Source organism: Passer montanus, unplaced genomic scaffold (genome assembly GCF_014805655.1).
Source record: "Passer montanus isolate IOZ18808 unplaced genomic scaffold, ASM1480565v1 scaffold74, whole genome shotgun sequence".
Taxonomy (NCBI): Eukaryota; Metazoa; Chordata; class Aves; order Passeriformes; family Passeridae; genus Passer; species Passer montanus.
Window position 1 is genome coordinate 3,650,527 of NW_024372592.1, and position 15,395 is coordinate 3,665,921.

The 15,395-nt window shown below is 40.9% G+C and overlaps 1 protein-coding gene across 3 annotated transcripts in view; it reads right to left on the minus strand.

Moving 5' to 3' along the window:
• FAM107B (family with sequence similarity 107 member B) overlaps positions 1 to 15,395 on the minus strand; it is a 59,617-nt gene that overhangs the window by 21,995 nt on the left and 22,227 nt on the right. The window lies entirely within an intron of this gene.

Sequence of the window (15,395 nt, forward strand, 5' to 3'; positions counted from 1 at the left end):
CACCTCACTGAGGGAAAGGTGATCTCCAAATAAAATCACTGTTTCTTAAAAAATAAAAGGAGGTGGAAGCCCCTTTACTGTAAAATCCTGACGTGTTACTAGTCCCAAAAACCTGAGTAAACCAGACCTAACTGCCACAATGCTTTCAAACATTTTAACGCAGGTTGCTCAAGTTCCTGCATACACCACAGTTGTCTCTCATCTTGCAACACAATCACTTTCTCAACCTGCTTGCTTAACAAGCAGTGGAGAACTCCAGACTGCAAAGTAGAATATTAACATCTGCTTCTTTTTTTAATTAGACAATCATATTTTGCCACGATTCACTGAGGAATTGTATTTTAAAACTGCAAAAAATTACTGAACAAGGGGAATTCATCAAATTTGAAGTAGCAGTGTTCATTATAACAGGCTTGGTCACATCAGAGACTCACTCAGTCAGTAAGAAAGCTGCCCCACAATTACAGTGAGGAACTGAGCCATGACAGAAGAGAGGCTCTATTCTCAGATTTACCAAAAACTGGATTTGTGATGCTGAGGAAGTTGCTGAGCCTTAAATTACTCTGGAACAAGCTGTGGTTGTCAGTGCAAGACAACATTTTGGATACTGAATGCAGAGTAAGACAGGCTTTTTTGGATGAGCAAATCAATAAGAAACATCATAAATTACAACAGCACTATGCTTTGTTCTATTATAAGCAGCATTTTGTCAGACATTTTGGAGCCATTTCATGTTAACCACTCTTTTTTATGATTGAACAAAGGCTTACTTTAGAATCAAGACGCAAAATCCAAACAGGTAATTTGCTGAAGTTTATAAAATTAAATTGATGAAGTTTAAAGTAAGACACAAAGTTATGGAGTAAGAGATACACAGAATAAAATTTAGAAAGATGTTAGAGTTAATAACACAGAGGCTGTGAACTTCTTGGTGCTGCAAAACAAACGCCAGGGATTTAGAAGTCTCATGCCTAAAGGATTGACGCTATTTTCACCCCAAGCCTATTTTTATGAATTTCTTCCTTCCCAAGTTATTACCAAAGTCCCCAGAGATTTTTTTTGTTATTTGTCTGTGGATTTATCATCTCAACGACAAAAAGAGACACATTAAACACATGCTTTTTTAAGCTGTACTAGTAAATATGTTCTCAGAAATGACTCCAAGACAAAAATCCACATTGAAAAGCTGGAATGAGAGCTGGGAGCCTGAGGGTCTTCCTATCCCACTGGTGAATACAGCACGTTCTTTTTGAGCATGTTTGTAATAAGACAGAGACCCATTTGTCAAAGTCTGTCCTCTTTAAAACAGCATGTATTCCTCAACAGCCTCAGTGCTCAGCAGGGTGTAAATACTGCACCTTCACCACTTCCCCAATGGGAGTTCAACATCTACATTAGTGTTTAAGATAGAAGCAAATGCTTGCTATAATTAAGTCCCATTTAATCTAAGAATGTTAATAGTCATCCTTTAATGTGAATGCTAACAAACCAGCCATAACTTTTTTCATGTCATCGAGATATGTGATGTTGAACACAGGATTCTGACCTAATACAATGAACGCAGCAATCTGCCTGCACAGAGGATGTGGTTCCACTGATCCCCACAAAAGATCAGAAAAGCTGCACAGAAACACAACAAAGGCAGTAACGGGATCAACTTCCAGTTTAAAGACGTTCATTTATGAAAGCTAGGCTATCAGAAGTAATCCAGGAGCCTCCCCCTGCACAGATTTGTCATTAATACTTCTTGTTTTCACACCTGCACCTTTCCAGCACTGCTGGGAGCAGCAACACCACAGGTACCAATGACAGCACACTGCAACTGGCAAATGAAGATGGTGGATATGGGCTGAACACAGCATCTGCTCATCCAGATGTGCCTCTTATGTATCTTTCCAGCAGACAACACTGCTCCAGCAAGTCCCAGCTCCTCATACTAGAGAAACTCTAGAGCAGCTCATGCTGTACCTGCATGAGCAAACAGCCCTGCAAGGAAGCAAAACCCCCAGGAGAGACAGGCACAGTCAGCTGGATTGCAGCTTCTGTGCAATGTACTTGTGAAAATCAGAACAAGGATCTGTCTGTACCAGTATCAAGCAAAGTTACTCCAGAGTGGGAACAGCTGTAGCAGCAAAAACACAACTGGCTAGTGCAGACTCAGATCCCTTGAACCCTACAGAACAACTTGTATGAAAATATTAGAATCCCATTAACTCTGAAATGACAAAATATCAATCCTATTCCAGTTTCATTAGACCTCATGTTATACATTTATTTTACAAATGGCAATTGGAACAAAAATTACAGCAACCTCACTGTTCACACGTACTTGAGGGACTCACTATGCTCTGTAAGTCTACACAGATGATTAAATCATTATCCCCATTTTATATACTCTATCTTCCTGGAAGCCAAAGGCCTTTGGGACTTATAAATAGTAGAGCTTTTGCAAATTTTACTGACTGGGCTCAGCCAACATTGTGTCCTTAGAGGGAGACACTGTCAGCTTATCTTTCTCACAAAGGTAACATCCTGCTCACATTTTAAGTAGCTGTTCAGTTGATTTCCCAGATAAAAAAGATGTTGGTTGCCACGTTCATCCCAAAGCTGACCTTGCCAGCACTACTAACCTGTTTGCTGCAAACTGGGCTGCATGAGACACAGTATTATGTGCCTTTGAGCAGGGTGAGTGCCACCCCATGGGAGCCCAGCAGCATGGCACTATCTCCTATGTAGCAAAGCCATCAACCCCATAGTTTTGGGTGAAACATCCTCTTTTCAAGAGCTATTTCCCTCTTACCAACACACTTAATTACACATACACCTCAGGGCCTGGTGGAATAAACAGCAAGTCTTTGTGGCTGGGCAGGGGTGCAGGTTTTGATTCAGGAAGTGCATGTCTACAAATTAATTTTGAATCTGCACCCTACTGTGCTCACTGCTTTCCTATGGCTCCCATTCAACATAAACATTAACTACCATTGAAAACACAGTGATTCCAGGAAAATAGTGTTTAGTTAAATTCACAGTGATCAAAAATTACAATAAGAACATTAAAAGTCTGAAGTCAATGGAAGAACTTTCCCACACAGTAACAGCAGCTTTACTAAAGTGCATGCCAGCAAATGTGCCCGTGCACCCTCAAAAGTACTACTCTCACTGGTAGGGAGGTAACAAATTTGTAATTTCATAGTAGAGCCAAGATGGGTAAGTCTGTAAAGGCTACAGCACAAACTCTTTATCAAGAGAAAAGATCTATGCAGATTTCAAAGATTTTTATCCCATCCAGGGTTTTTTTCTATTGCTAGAAAGTGCTGACATCCATTTAGCAGCAAACCTCTGACTATGACTTTTAAACATCCCTTTCCAAAAACGTCCCATGGGACAGCTTCATTACTTCAACAAGTGACTCGAGAAGCAGGAGGAGACAGCATATTAAATGAGCCAGGTAGACAAAGAAGGCCAAGGCAACAACAATTTCATCCAACTTCTTGCACCTCATTCTACCCTTCCTTACATCAGATGAATCAGCATTGTTCAGCTGCAACTGCCGGCTCTAAATCTTACCCAATACCTCAGCTAAAAACTAAAGACACCAACCACCTGTCTCTCTTGCTTAAGACCCTTTATGCATCCCACTCTAACCCTTATTTATACCATTATGATTATTATCTAATTATAAACAATGGCTTGATTAAAACATACATATTTATAGAAGCATTCATGTCACCTACCTTTAGGCCTTTAACTGCTGCAGCTAAAATGGGAAAGCAAGCTCCTTATAGCATTAGCATGGTTATCCAGAGGGCAAATCAAAGCAGCTATGTTCAGCACTAAAGTCAAATATCATCACTCTCAAGCAGCTTCCAGACATTCTCACCTTCCACCACTGAGGTTATGAGAACTCCAGGGAATCTAGATTCCCAAATGGCTTTTTTTAAGCAATGGGCAACTTTCAATCAAAAATCAAAGGAGTTAGAAATTGCAGCTCAAATTTCATAAAGCACAGCAATACTGAACAAATGCAACTGCCACTGCTTTTTACACTATCTCCAGCATGCCCGTTACTTCGAAATTCACATCCAGTATGATGTAAACCCAGGGAAAATACTCAGTTTAATCATTTCCTGTATTATTCACCACATTGTGTGCAATACCTTGTGGATTAATTATCCAGATAACAAAATGACTGCAAGTGCCTTTAATGCTGTCGGTCTGAAGTAGTGATCTAAATAATGAGAGCCATGTGCTCCTGTGATCTACAGCATGAGAGCTGAACTCCAGAACAACCTCCTCCTACCTTTTGCTACACAAGAGTGGTAAAAGACCCTTCCTCCCTGTACAGGAAGGTGAATAAATCATTAAGCAGCTGTGGAAAGTCCCAAAGATTGGGAAAATCAAAGAGAAAAAAGAGCTTTCACACCTAAGAAGCCAAACTGTTTAAAGGAATGGAGAGAAGGGTCACCAAGGAAGAAAAGTTTTATGATGAAGGTGGTGAGACACTGGCACAGGTTGTCCACAGAAGCTGTGGATGCCCCACCACTGGAAGTGTTCAGAATCAGGTTGGACGGAGTTTTGAGAAACACAATTGAGTGAAAGATGTCCCTACCCACTGCAGGGGGGTTGGACTTGATGAACTTCAAAGATCTCTTCCAACTCAAAGCCTGCCATGAATCTGACTGATGACATTTACATGAGGAGGGGATAAACACATTTTGGGGGTGCTTGTGCACAGAAGCACTCCAACAGTGAGAGAGATGCTGCTCCTTTCCTGGAGCCAGGACATCCACACAGGTGAAGAAAGCCCTTGAGCAGAATTACTGCTCTGCCCAGCCACAGACACGGCCACATACCACTGCCCGTAACAGCTGGAGTCATCTCATTTCTGTGTGTCCTGGTTAAGCAAGAGGCACAAATTTCTGTTTGAAAGCAATCTAAACCACACCACTGGAAATACCCGTAGAAATATTTCTGTTATTTCCAGGCCACCAAACACAAGTAGCACTCACTAGTTTACTACTCTGGTTTCCAATTTAAGCAATGCCATTAATGGAAGCACTTATTTGAACACATACCAAATGCCACAGAACATAATTGTGCCTAAACTGCACCTCCTAGAGAGCTCCATTTTAAAATTAACTCTGAGCATGTTGTAACCTAAAAAGGGAGGAGCGGAGGGAATAAAAGAAACAAACAGGAAAAGAGGAAGAAACTTTCTCTGTGATATTTTTCTTTCTCCAAAGACAGGAAGAAACAGGCATTGGTTATAAGCAGAAAGGAAGACATCTCACAGATTCAAAACCAAGTGCTATCAGCAAAAATATTATATTATCACGGCAGAGAGAGATAGGAAGTTGCAAAACTGCTTAACATTTCAAGAAGGTCTGAAGCTTTTCACTCAGTGTTGCAGCTGGGGAAAACAGACATAACTGTGAGTATCATACAGAGGTTTGGACTAGAAGGGAACTCAAAAGATCATCTAGTTCCAACACCCCTGCCATGGGCAGGGACACGTTCCACTAGGCTAGGTTGCTCAAAACCCTGTTTAGCCTGACTTCAAACACTTCCAGGAATGGAAAGAGACACCAGTTCTCTGGGCAACTTATTCCAGCAATTCACCCCCCTCACAGTAAAGGATTTCTTCCTACTGCTTAATCTAAACCTGCGCTCCTTCAGTCTAAAGCCATTCCACCTTGTCCAATGTCCCCTCCCCAGGTCTCTTGTAGCCACTTCAGGCACTGGAAGGGGCTCTAAGGTGTCCCCAGAGCCTTCCCTTCTCCAGGCTCAACAACCCCAAATCTCTGAGCTGTCTCCACCTCAGAGGTGCTCCAGCCCTTTGAGCATCTTTGGGCCTCTGGGTTCACTCCAGCAGGTCCCTGTTCTTACCTTGTGGGCCCCAGCACTGAGGTACAGTTGGATTAGCAACTCAGTAACAACAGTCAAATAAATGAAATGCTGCATCTGTTGTTACAATTAAATTAACAAAGTACTGATAGAACCATGCATGTTTTCCCCTTGTGTACCATGCCCTGGGTAAAGATGTTCTGTAGCTGTACATATTTCCTGTGTTATAAATTAAATACAAGCCAAATGTACCCTTCCTGCAATGCTATTAAAAATCAAGGGCAATTACTCCAGGGATAAATCTGGCCCAGTAATGTTTTTTCAACAAAAATGAGTTTCAGAATAAATTCTACTAAAATAAATCTGTGTGGAAATACTTGAAACATTTTCATTTGTGTTCCCAGAGCACTTGTTTAAAAATAAATTGGAACAGAGAGTTCCCAGTATTAAATAGATGGAAAATGTCAAGACAGTATTTCAGAATACTCTGTTTTCAGGTGATCAACCTGATATTCTGTCTGGTTCTATGGGGGTTGATATTTCAAATTTTTTGTCCGTTTTCTGTGTGGTTTTTTTGGGGTGGGGAGGGATTTTGGGTTTTTTAAATTGGTTTGGGGGTTTATTTTGGGTGGTTTTTTTAATACCTAAGTATTTGCAGTCTTAAATAAAGGCCACCTTATATATGCAACTTGGGTTGTGCACCATGAATTAAGAACCTCAGAAATTAGATGTACATGGAAAATCAGACCCATGAATTCAAGATTTCAAATTTTTACATTGAGATTACGCAATCAGGCAAAATACAACTACAAACAGCATCAGTTTAGACTCTCAGCTGACATGAGTTGGAGCCAGTCTGCTAAAATCAATTTATCTTCCTCAGCTTATCTGACTCCTCAGGGAATGTGGGCAGTATTAATACTGCAGCTCTGCACAAAGTCACAGATGCAGAAGTGCTGGCAGGAGCAATGGCCTGGGGAACCTCACGCAATGCTGCAGCCCCGCACGGATGCACCTGTAACGCTGCTCCCACGGAACACTGCAGCAACTGCAGTGGTGGAGACAGCCATAAAACACACCCAAGATGCCAAAAGCAATTCATCTACAGCAATTTGCACAGCCAGCAACCACTGTAATCACATTTTTGTTGAAACATGGAAAATCGGGCTGGAAGAAGCTTCAAGAGGCCCCTCAGCCCTTCCCTGCCCCAGGGCAAGCTGTAGCACACCTACACACCCCTGAAGTCTTCTCCTGCCAAAGATGTTTTTGAGCCAAAATTTTTCATTCTTGATCTTAATCCAAAACAAGATGTGACTTAAACCCAGTTGTTCATCTGATTTTAAGCCCCAGGCATTGACATTTAATGCTAATGAACATATAGAACATCTGGCTGGTTAAGATCTGATGTGAACAGAGCTCAGCCTTCACCAACATGGGGACAGCAGAAGATATAAATAGATAGATTAAAAATTTCTTTAGACAGGACTCAAACGTAACAGAAATTTACAAATCTGTTCAACAGATTTTTTTTTTAATCTCCATTGCAGGAGATATTTTTAGCACATCTGGAAGAGACCACAAAGTTCATGAGAAAATCTGCAGTGCTCTCATTGAGGCCATCATCTCCACGACAGGCACTGAGAGCAGAAGGTATTCCCACTGCCATACAGAAGAGGCCACTCTGTTCCCAGAGAGGTTTTCCCTCCTGCCTTGCACTGACCAAGTCTGGTTTTGACCTCCCCAGCTCTTGCAAGCTTGTCATAGAATCCCCTTGCAGTGGCAGAGGAGCATGTACCTCTCCCTCCCTCTGTTTTCCCACCAGAGAGTCACAGGCTCAGGAGAGAGTCCCATGGAGCAGAGAACTCATGGCTCCTCTGCCTTCCAAACCTCCTGGGCTACAAATTGGGAGATAAAGAGTCTGTGGAGGGCAGAAAGGGGAGGCTAGCATGGAAAGCCATTCAATAAGCCATTCTGCAAAAATAGTACTTGGATGCACAGAAAAATTCAGCTACTGATGGCTCTTCAATGGTAAGGTAAAGGGAGAAGCGTCTGAACATCAGATCGGAGCCTTAAAAAAGCTTTAAATTATTAAAGCAAGGCCTCAATTCTTGTAACAAGGCACTGCAGCTTATTTAAAGAAAATAAGGCATTAATAAGAACATTTATTTCCTTCCTCGTCTTCCAGGCATGGAATCATTAGGATCTGTTTGGAAGTGTTTCCACTGCTTCTGCCAGTCCTGAAAACAATCATGTGCTCATGTTGAGATGCAACCCAGTTTTCTCATTGTGATTCTAAATCAGAATATATATTGCTTCTATTTTTTTCCCCTATATATTTTTTTCATGCAATTATTCAAACAACTCCCCAGTCCCCAAGACTCAGTTTATGACCAAAATTGAGAGGGCTTTTTTCTTCTCAGATGTTCTGTTTTTCAGGGCAAGATGCCTTTTTGTGTGTATGATCCTTTTTTAATTATGCAGAACCCAAGTCAAAAGTGTAATAAAAAAACGCAGTGACTATGTGGCTTATTTTTATACTCTGACATTTTAATTTCATGTCATAAATGAGTCTAATCAATCTCTCTTGCATTACACACATATCACATTCCTAACCAGTAGCAATTAGAAATAGATAGCCATTTGTTTTCTCCCAGAACTGCAGAAAATTCATGCCACTTGTCACAAAAAGGGTTCAGACTACAAAGAGCAACACACAAAACATTAAGTATTTTAATTTGACACCATTCTTCATGCAGTTCTCAAATCAAAAGCAACAGTGTTAAATTCTATTATTAGTCTCCTGCTTGGATCACCACTTTGAATAAAGGCACTAATGAGATGGAGACCTGCAACGCATTTTCTTAGAAACCAGAGAAGCACTAAATTAAACAATTTGGATGTTAGCATTAAAAATCCCCAGTAAATTGCATATTCACCAAGAAAAGGCAAAAATACTGAACAAGAAGCATCTGTAGTGGCTCTGTCACTTTCTGTACAAGTGACAGGCAGGGCATCTCCCTTGACCAATAAGAGACATTGTACCCACTGTGGTCAGGAGCTGCACGGGCAGATTTCCATCCCAGAGCACAAACTCTCACAGCTGCCCATGCACAGGACTTCCTCACTTTCCCCAACACACTTCCCCTTGTTTTTGGAAAGGCGACAAGCACAGTTGTCCCAGTTAAGCCAGAGGTGTCCTGCACCAGTTCATGCCCTCCCAAAGTCCCAACCAGTCCCTCTTTGGCAGCTGCTATAAAAACAACTGCTCCCCATGTACAAGGAGCATCCAGTTGCTGCAACAGCCAACTCTGTCCCAGCTGATGGAAAGGGGAAATGGCAATGTCCTTATATTGATTACAGAAGTCTGCTTTTAATTCCATTTGAGAGCTCGTCCCTATGTATTGGGTTAATTTGGTGCATCAGCCATTTATTCCTTACAAATGCATGGGAAAAAAGGATGCAGAAGCTGGAGTAACACTGATCTCTTCAATATCTGTATCACTAGAAGTGGCTGTATCCCATACAGTCAGAAGGGTGCCCCACTACCATTTCCATTATTGCCTGTTGCTCATCCATGTGCTGTGACATACGGACTGTGACAACAGCAAAGATGGACACAGAGCACTGAAGACTCTGTGATTCAGCCTCAGCTCTCAACCACCTACACAGATGTCACAGCCATTTCATAAAAACATCCGCCTGTTTTGCATCTGTGTTAATGGGGAGAGAAAAGAGCTGAGTCTCGCAGATGGGCAGAGCTCAGACAACAATAAAACAGGTCACTGATCAGAGAAACTCTCCAGGCGTATTCACTGTGAAAGACAGCACCAGTGCTGTTCCCTCTCGAGGTAACCAGACAGACAGACAGACAGTGACACCTCCTGCAGAACTGGCTCACAGAAAGCAAGTGACAGCATGTGGGATCTAGGGCTTTTACAGACAAAGCCTTTTAAGCTGAATCCCACAGAACATAGGCAGGAGTGGGTGTACAAGAGCTGCACAACTGTTAGCTGCCACATTACCTGAATCTTGGATAAAATGCCCATGGCCAGCTGTCCCTGAGCTTTCCAGGGCTGAGTTAGGAAAGTCTAACAACTCACCAGCTGCTCCAAAAACCTATGCTCCATGAGAGGTTAAGAAAATACCAGACGATTTCTTCTTATTAGGTCCCAATTTACCACTGAAGAAAGCAACAAGACAAGGATCCAAGGAATCTCCTTTATTCCAGAGATCCCTTAAGGCCCAGTCTGTCCAAGAGGGATGGAAAGCTTTCAGTAGTAAGCTATTAATCTCACAGTCACCAAAATGTCAAGTTTCATTTAGCATTTGAAATTTTTTATGCCTTTCTAAATTCTTTACATAATCTGTGCATTAGCAAGTGTGGGTAATAGTTTTTTGCTTTCATAAAGTAAACTAAACATAAAACCAACAGATAAGACTGAAATAAAAAATTTCAAATTTTGAATACTGATGGTTATGCCTCAACCATATTTGTATTTTCTTCCAAGTGTTGAGTAGATCAAAACCCAAGGAAAAAAATACATACTGTAGGCCAGATCTTTCAGCAGGTGTACAGTCTGAACAACATTTTGTATATAATTACACTGCCAAATACTTGATGAAAAGAATTGAGTGGATGTCAGCATATGCTTCTTGTAAAACAGACAAGAGGACCTTTGTCAGACAACAAGTACATTAAAATTCACTATGGGAACTGTATCATACAGTTTAAAAGAAAACCACAAACACATGTGCAGGCCTGAAAATGGGGGTAAAAAACTTGAGAAGAAATGTCAGCTGAGGTCTGTTCCTTGCACAGAAGGACACTGAACAGCAAGGGATACTATTATCCACTGCATCCAGGGAGCTGGCAGGCTTGCTGCTCAAAAGCAGCTGCTTGAATATTTAGCTTGAAAGGCAGACTATTCCTTGCATTTTCTCTGGTGTGGCTTTCAGCTGCACAGCAGTGCCACATGGCATCGTGCTTCCTGCAGAAGCGGAGTGCCTTTGGGCTGGGTACAAACTGCACGTAGTTTATAGGGCACCCTGAAGGGGAGAGCACAGCACTGCTCTGATGCCAGAGGGGCCTGGAAGCTGGTGTGGAATTTTGAGGACGAGGGCTCAGTACGTTCAGATCAGCAGGGGGGCTGACATGATCCATTCTCAGAGCTGGCTATTTTGTCACAGAGAAAGACAAAGAAGGAAGGAAGGAGTGAGAGACAGCAAAGGACTCCTACACTGAGAGATGCACACAATATTGGCCCATGCTTGTCAGAGCTGGGTATGACAGATAACTCCAACAGCCTGCATTAAACAGATACTGTGTGTGCAGCCTACACATCTGCCAGCTTTCTTGCTAGGTACTGAAAAGCAGCATCCATCTAATCACTCAGCAGCAGTAATTCCCTTTCCTGCTTCAGTCTTCTGTTACATACTGTCACCCAGTCCCACAGAATTAAAATACATGAATTAACAATATCTGACTTTTGTGTTGGAACAGTGGAACAAATAACTGATAAATTGAAACTTTAAGAAAAAGGGGAACAAATTTAAGTTCATGAACTGAAAATGATTTGCAAAGCAGTAATTCAGCTTAGTGTGCAATTTTACACACATGCAGAGACACAGGTTTTCCATATATTAATTACATATTAAAATAATGCTACTAATTAAATGTTACTAATGCACAAAAGATGTGCTCAGCTCTCCTTTGAAAAGCCTACCATGCAAGTAGACACCTAATAAATACAGAGACAACTGTAGTCAGACACAATATGGCAATTTCATTCTAACACAAATCTTGCTGGCATGGAGGCTGAAGTCACACATTTTCAAGAAGAGCTTCCAGACTTTTCCTGGTGTGAATATTTAATGTTTTGAGAGAAGCGAGAGGATTTTGTATTTAGAAATTACTCCACCAGAAGCACTCTGTTATCTTTAGTGTTTTGCTTTAAATTATGAATAATCAACTTGTAAGATTGCTCACAATGTGTGAATATTTAATGTTTTGAGAGAAGCAAGAGGATTTTGTATTTAGAAGTTACTCCACCAGAAGCACTCTCTGTTATCTTTAGTGTTTTGCTTTAAATTATGAATAATCAACTTGTAAGATTGCTCACAAAATCTCTCCCTGAAGAAGCAAACAAGAACTTAATCAGAAAAGCTGTGGGCAAACAGGATTACCAGTATGACTTGCAAGGAAGGATTGCCTGTTAAGAAAAGATAGAATCATGTTGCCATGTGGAAAATGTTAAAGTTATTGTAACTAAATATAACAACCCCAAGTTTCCCCCTCTATTTTATTTCCAATAATACACACACTCATCTCTGCTTGTTCCATTAGATAACACTGGGTAGCAGAACCAGTCATGTTTTTGTTCAAAATCCCCTGGGATCTGAGCCTTCCTTCCCAGGCTCCTCCAGAGGGGAGCAGCAATGCCAGGACCACAAGGAAATAGGCAGGCATGTGCCAAAGAAAGAGGAATAGGAAATATCGGCATGTGACTTTCAGATCCATCTTCAGCACAGGCCTCAAAATGTCCACAAAACAGCCAAAATTCCCATACAAATCTGAATGAGAGAGGAGGGAGGGAAAGACTCAAGTATCAGGATGTTCCAATTTGGAAATGTCATTAAGAATGATCATTTTGAGCTGATTATATTGGGGGGGAGAAGTGGGGGGGGGGGGATCAAGCAAACAATCAAGCAAAGAATATCTATGTCAGATGTCACCTAGATGGCAAGACAGGAGCATTTATTCTGCCTCACTGAGATATTCTACAATCACAGTCAATGCCACAGTGCTGAATGACGTGCAGGAAGCATTACTGCTTCATCCTTGTACCATTCTCTGTTACTGCACCCTCTGCCATCCAAATTCCCAGTTCCTCTCACACTTCACAAAATGTCAGTGCAGAGACTTTCTAGGAATTTGGGCCAAGTTCAAGAATCCCCATCTGCTCCTGTTGGAGAGGGATGAGATCAGACTGTAAATGAGTGGCAGACTCCTAGAAAGGAGACACGTGAATACCATTTGGACACGTATGAAAGTCAGTCCCAGCCTTCTTAATTTAAATTAAAAACTTTAGACTCTCCTCTGTCTCTCTGTAATGAAAGATTCATATAATCAGTTATTCATCCATTTAGGTTAAGTGCATGTATAGGCAAGTACTCTCAAGACATTTCATTAATCTACATTTATCTTAAAGCTGTTTAGAATTGCAGACATGCATCCACAAGATGAGTTCTTCAAGACTTAAAAGCAATTAGGTCTTGAAAAAAGTGGCTTTAGTAGCACATGTTCTCACAGTTATTTAAATAAATTCAAATCAAATATAGGTTTAAATCCACATGAGACTTCTCATTAGACAGCAGAGTTTTTTCAAGTTTCCAGAGCTCTTTTGCAGAGCTTTGCACCGTGTATGTAGGAGCATGCACCTGTGCTGGTCGTCAGCTTGCAGGAGGGCTCCCCTTGCAAGCCTATACACACACAACAAGGCTTCATAAATTGAATTTATAACACTTCCTTGTTATAGCTGGTAGCAATATGGTAATATATATACACAAAAGGTGTCACTTTTTGGAAGTGTTTCTCCCCACCTGACTGTTTATCATGGTAGCCCAGGACTAAAGTCAGGAGCAGAAACATGGTGTTCACCCACTAACATGTTCCAATTTACCTTCGTGACACTCTGGAGAGCTGAAATCAAGCTTCCTTATTTTGTAAGAAGGTGAGCATTAAAAAAAAAAACCTAAAAAAATCCAAATCAGAAATCAACTTACTTGAGGAATTAGGTAGAACAGAAAACTCAAAGTGGACCTGGAAGTGCAAAGTGAGCTCTGTAAAATAAGCCCTTCTGCATTTAACTAATTCTTACACTTCTAGATGTGCAGTAATTTCAAATCCTGCCTACTTAAACTGCAACATATGACTCGTGAATTTTACATCATTGGGAAAAGATGACCCTAACTCTGGCAGAGAGTATTAGAATTCCTTATAATCTCAAGTGTCAGTCTTGCTTACATATATTTGTTTTCCTTTAAAGTCCACAAATGGACTTAAAAGGAGACTAAACAGCCCATTTCTTGGCCACAAATGTGGCCAAAAAACCACAATGTGACTACCTTCTGTGTGTGGGTAAGGCCTGCTGGTTCAAAACATACACATAAACACACAGACACATATGCACATACATAGGCACACATGCTGCCTTTGTAAATAATCAGAATGGATCTTGATGAATCACCTCTATTTGATATTTTTTACAGTGTTTCTTGTAAAAAAACTTCCCTGAATGTGCAAACTATTAAGAAAATATGTGAAAAACAAAATCTGATTGGCAGACTAAAGTTGGAGGCTGAGTAACATGTAAGCCTGTTTAGCATTAGTGCCAGAAATCCCTTCTCACTCTAAAAATCTGACATATCATTGGCTTTATTAGTTCTAGACCAACTATTCATTTAATTTACATTAAAAATATGAAATTAAAAATTAATACAGATGATTTAGAATTGAAGTCATGCAAAGACAGTACTTCATTTTTAACAGACTTTCATTTGGAAAATGAGAATCACTGCACACTGCTAAATTCCTACAACAGTCCACAAGGCCAGCACTGGAATCTGTCAATGCAGCCATTAAGATTTCATTCACTAGGAGCTGATTAACTCAAGTCTTCCTTTTCCACTAATTAATACCACAAACTGCCTCCAACTATTGTGTGTTTAGATCTGAGTGTATGACCAAAGAATGACCATCTTACCAAATAGAATTACAATTTAACAGATCCATGAAACCTTTTTAAAATGGGAAAAGAAAAAGAAAGGCAAGATAGGCTTTAGTCAAAAGGTCACTCAACTTAGAATTCATGAAACTCTAGTCAAGAAAGTAAAAATGAAAGTCTGACCCTTACAGAGGCCAGATGTCCCACTAATTTCCTCTTACATTTTAGTCAAGCACATGGCTCACAGTCACAGAAAAGTTTATTACAAGTCACAAATATGCCACCAGTAGAGATCCAAGAGTTTCTAGAGACAATTCCCAACAAACAGAAGACACCAGTCCAGCATCAAGCCACACCAAGTGAGCCAGAGGCCATCAGCAATCCCATCTCATGGAAATGGTGATGCAGAGAAACAGCTCTGCAGGCAGATCCTGTGGCTGGAACAGCTCCCAGCACACAGGGGTGGTGAACTCCAGCAGAACAGCATTTACAGTCACTCCAGCCCCTGCTCACTGCAGGAGCCTTGCTAACATTTGTGTTTACTACTTCAGGTCAGTGCCAACAACTTCACAGTCCTCACCTCATGAAATGCTGTCCCATTCTACCTTTAACCCACTCCACATTCCCACTCTACTACAGACATGCCTCTTATTCCAAATACCTCAAACTCCATCTCAGATAATTTTAATCACACATATGGAGGCTTTCTTTCATTTCGGTATTTTTACTCTACAAATTTTAAATGAGTGAAAATTTTCCCTTTGTTAATCTTAACAAAATCCTTTCCCACTAAGTCCTCTGTAACCAGGCTGCTGCACAGCATACCTT